This window comes from Eubalaena glacialis, chromosome 2 (assembly GCF_028564815.1).
Source record: "Eubalaena glacialis isolate mEubGla1 chromosome 2, mEubGla1.1.hap2.+ XY, whole genome shotgun sequence".
In the NCBI taxonomy this organism is placed as follows: Eukaryota; Metazoa; Chordata; class Mammalia; order Artiodactyla; family Balaenidae; genus Eubalaena; species Eubalaena glacialis.
Genome location: NC_083717.1, coordinates 2,562,346 through 2,567,655, shown reverse-complemented (window position 1 = coordinate 2,567,655; position 5,310 = coordinate 2,562,346).

The window sequence follows — 5,310 nt, the reverse complement described above, 5'->3', positions numbered from 1 at the left end:
AAACCAGGGGTTGTTCCGGGCCACAAATCACCCCTTCCCCTCCTGTTTCACACAGCTAATGTGAGTGGAGATGCCTGGGGCTGCATCTCCTGGTGGAAGGTGGGGCTTTTGTGATGGGGTTGGAGAAACTCTCCAGGGATAAACTGCTCCAGGAGCAATGGAGGTAAGAAGTGGTTGGGGACAAAAAAAAAAAGAGAGAAAAGTCACCGAGATCAATGTTGCAGGAAGCAGTAGGGAAAGTCTCCACGTGGGTTACTGGAGGGATTTTAGAGAGACTCTCTGGATCCAAAGTTTCTGGGCGAAGGATGCTTGTTTTTCCTTTCTTTGAAAGAGACAGGTGTCTCAGGAGGGCTATGGCCTGGGAAAAAGAGGCTTTTTCTCATCCTGAGTCATATGAAGAGTATTCATCCTCTGGGCCAGGTGGGCAATCTCCCAGGAGACAATAAACCACTAACAAGGCTAGGACCTCTCTGTGATCCCACTGGCATGGAGTGACAGAGAAAGCTGACCTGGGCAGCAGGACCCCTGAGTTCCAGCTGCAGTTTTGAGATTAAGCGCTGGTGGGACCACAGAAGGAGCCTCTGAGGATGCGGTGACGCGGTTTCCCCACCTGTATAATGAGTGAGTTGTGCAGGGTCCTTCCTGGTTCCACCCTTCGTGCCTCTGGTCTTGGTGAAGACCCAGCATGGCAAACAGGAGGTGCTGTTCCTTCCGGAACCCTGCTTGAGAACCACATCTCCCTGCTGTACCATGGCGACAGAGCAGATCCATAGAACCCAATCGATGCTGTAGGAGGGCAAGACTCAACCCTTGCCCTGGCTGTGACGGCTTCACCAAAAGCCCGGAGAGAAAAGATGGGCTCTCCTTCCCTGGTGGGAACTCTAGCTCAAATCGCACTTGCTTTGTGACAAAGGCTAGTGACATAACGACTAAAACCATGATGATAGTCTTACTAATGACAGCAGGTGACACCTAACGAACACTCACTACATGCCAGGCCCCTTCCCAAGCCCTTCCTGTCTTTACTCCTGTACCCTCTCTCTACCTTGTTTACAGATGGGGAAACCAAGGCACAAGAAGGCTGGGTCGCTTGAGTTAGGACACACAGCCAGTAGGCTGTGGGACTGCGATTTGAACTCCGACAGGCAGTGGCCATTCATGCTGTCCACTTTGGGGCATCTCTTTTAATGATCTTATCATATAACACCTTTGCTTAAACTCGTCAGTGGCTCCAATCACTTAGACTATAAGCTAAAGTCAACCCCCTTGGCAAGGAGCGCCCAGCCCTGCATGACTGCCCTGGCCACCCTGCCTGGCCTCACCTTGCTGCCCTGTCCACCTGCATCCAAGGCTCCAGATGTGAGGGTCATTTGCCTTCTCCAAGTGGACCATGCTCCCTCCCTGCCCTACTTCTTTTGCCTGGTAACCAGCCCATCACCATGTCCATCTGGCAAATTCCTGGTCAGACATCACGTCATGAACAGGGTGGCCCCTTCTAAGGAGACTTTTCTGGCTCCTCCCGGTGGAATGAAGCACATTCCCCGTCTGTGTTTCTCCACATTGTGTCCACAGTGTGCGCATCTCTGTGTTACAGACCTGAGCTCATCGGAGCAGAGCTGCCTGCTTGCCCTGGTCTGTTTCCCCACTGAACTGGGACTTCCACTGCATCTCATTTAGTTTTGTATTCCCAGTGTCTAGCACACAGCGGACTTGCAATAAATATTTGCGGGATTGAATTACATGACTTGGTGACTTTGGATTCATATGTCTTCCCGAGGCAAAACTTAGATCGTAAATCCTTGGAAGGCAAGGACGGTTCCTTCCCCCCGCACACATTTCTCGGTGCTGGGGGCATTGTTGGTGCTAAGCAAGTATTTGTTAGGTAAATGAATAAATGAACAACTACCTTGAGGAAAAGCTTTAACATGAAATGAGTAGAAGGGAGATCTAGATCCAGTTATCAGAAGAAACACCCAGTTTTCTGGATCTTATCCGCAGAAGTAACCAATGGGGCTAAAAATGGTGAGCAGTGAGAAATAAAGAAATTATTTCAGGAACATAGAGCAAGTAAAAGGTCAAGCAGGGAACATAGCTTTTTAGATTAGGAAAAGAGCCTTGTTAATATAACAGTAATTGATATTTTGTTGCATGGGAAATCTGTCTCCAAATTTTATTTTCCTCTTGATGTTGTACTGTTTACATTAAACCAAAAGTACTCTGATGTATTAGTGCCACTGACTATTCTTTCCACTAAATACCAAGAAAAAATTTACTTCCACCAGTCCATAAACACAAACTCATTTTCTTTATTATGTCTTTGTTTTCTCTTTGTCCAATTACTTGAAAATAAGCTTTATGCTTCTACAGGGTATGAGGTGATGAGATTTCTGACCATGAGAAAGGAGTTTTCACAATCTACAGATATAAATCTTGGAAACTTAGGCTAAACCACAGAAGAAATATTTAAACAATGACAGATTCCTTTCTTCCTTTTTTTTAAGGATTTAAATTTCTTTCCAGTAATTCTAATTTCCCACTTCAGGTCATTTAAAAGGAGGCCCCAGAGTAAAATTTTATTGTAGACACCAACTTAATCTCATCACTCCCTGGAAACACTCCACCCTCAAAGGTGGCCTTATAATTTGGGTTGGAGTTTGTTGTTGCTGTTGTTTTTATGTAGAAACTACTTCTCTGGCCCTTTGATTTACGTCGCATTTACTTCAAAAGATACAGTCTTTGAGGGGAATAAATGAGCAAATCTAATGTGTGTTTAAAATATTCTCTTAATTGTTTCTGTACGTACTTCTGGAAAGAAGGACATTTTTGGAGGAAGAATAGTCACGAACATTACTGGCAGATAGAGGCCATCTGGAAGAGTTTATAAAAATCACAGAGTTTTTGTTCTGGCTGGGGTTGATGGTCTGGCCCTACTTTTTCAGTTGGGGAAACTGAGGCTTCTTAAGGGCCTGGAGGAGATCTCAGATGCTGGCTGAGTGGGGCCCTCATTCCAGGCTTCCCGATGCCCAGTCCAAAAGAGCCAATCACAATCCCACTAACTGCAAAAAGTCCTCCTGGTGACCACGACTCTGAAGGAAATTGTTGGTTAGGAAAATTCCAACACTGGGGAGCATTCTCTGTTACAGAAGATGCCAGATAATGAAACTACTTTACAAGCATGTGAGCTGTTCAGTAGGAGGAAAGGAAGAATAAGGGGCCTGGAAGTGAGGCCCGTTACGGGAGAGCACCTGACTTTCAAAAAAATGACTTTTATAGTTAGTTCGCAGCCCTGACTCTAACGATGTTCCTCCTTCCCCCGAAAGGACAAATGGCCCACCCATGAAAAAAGATGATGTACTCTCTGAGTTTTCGAAATCATAGAAAACGGACTAAATAAATACATCATTAAGTCAGAAGGAAATGATGCAAGGGAGATAAGGGATTTTCATATTTGACCTGAATAGTGGAAGTTTAAAGCTTACATTACCATGGAAGGGTTGAAAGGGTTACAAACAGATAACGTACAAATGGGCAGAAAAAGTAAGATACCTGCTCCAGGTAACACCAGGCAGAGATGAGAAGCCCCGCCCACCAGATGTGGGAAGCATGGCGTCAGGAATCCTCTGGAGGGCACCAGCCCGTTGGGAGGGGAACTGCTTCCTGCACACAGAGAGCTTCCTGGTGTCACCTGGGGGGATTCATCTCAGCTGCCCTAGGGGTGACCCTGTGGAAACTGGACTACAGGACAATTCAGCCATACCTATCAAAGTGTAACCTGAATATAGCCTGGGTCCAGCAAGTCAACTGCAAGGGGTTTATTCTACAGATATACTCACAAATACACACCAAGTCACGTAAAAGGCTGTATTACAGTAGTATTTGTGACTACATAATAGGGGAATGACCTAAATGTCCATCAACAGGAACGGGTCACACAAGGAACATTTGTATGAAAGGAATGAGGTAGAGATACATATGAGCGTCTCTGCAGGAGAGTGTGCTGGCATGTTACCTTTCATGTAAAAAACAGGGGATGTACTTATGAATGCATAAACAATGTCCAGAAGGATACATGAAAGTCTGTTATCTCTGGTTCCCTCAACATCTAAGGAAATCTCCACAATGACAATAATAACATCATCTCTCTCTAGACAGAGCTTACATGTGTTGGCACCCATTTGTGAACTTTACATGAATTAACAAACTTAATCTCCATTTTACAGACAGGGAAACTGAGGATCAGGGCGTTTCCATAACTTGCCTAAGGCCACCCAGGCTGGCAATGGAGGAGCTGGGTTTGAACCCTGGCAGTTTGCCTGAAATCTATGCTCTGAACCATTACACTGTGAAATTTACTTTTCATTGTATATCCTGTTTAACTATTTGAATTTTTTCCGTTACCGTATCTATTCATATATGTTTTCAGTGAAAAAAAATTTAAAAAGAGACTGGTTGGTCCCTTCCCTTCTTCTCATTAGAGCCCCAGACTGGTATTTGGGTGAAAGACCCTTAAGAGGGAGGATACAGTGCTGGCAGTGGGTCCAGATGCAGGAGGAGTCCAGGGGACTGAGGTGTCTGCTGGGGGCGCGCTGGGGTGGCTTGGGGAACACGCACATGGGGGGTGAGGAGAAGCAGATCACTTCTCCATGGGCTGCACTTCCTTTCTTTGATCACAACTCTCTATCTCGATGAAAGATTTGCTGTTTTCATCCTGCTGCAGAACATGCAAAACTTTGCCTTACCAGCAACTGTCATTGACTTTTGACCATTCATCATGTTTTTAAGAGTCATAAGCAATTTTTATTTTCCTGCAGAGCTGTGGGAGCATCTGACTTTCCCACGCCAAGCAACGGTTCTGAGAGAGTTGACTCCCATAGTGATCTCTGTACACTTCAGGTGCAGGGAGAGTAGGAACTTGATAAACCAGCCTGAGGTCAGAAGAAAAGCAGGAGAGGGGCCCCAGGTAATGTGTGATGTGACCTCACGTGCTCCCAGGCTCCAGATTCACCGAGCCAGGCAGGGAGCATGGCTTCTTCCTGGCCACCCATTTTTCCCAATTGTTCAATGTATTATAGCGCTGAATGCAAAATCCTTTTGAAATTTTACAATAAAATACAAGAAACCTTACGTGTGTACTACGACTTCTGTATATGCCTCCCCCTTCCCCGAGCATTAGAGATGATAAATTCACTGACTTCCAGGTAGGGGTAGCCTGGGAAGATTACTGAGAAATGTTCCCAGCCTGCTAATTGGTGGGTTAAGGATGCTAGGGCAGGAAAGGCAGGGAGGTCAGAGTCTAGCTCAGGACGAGTG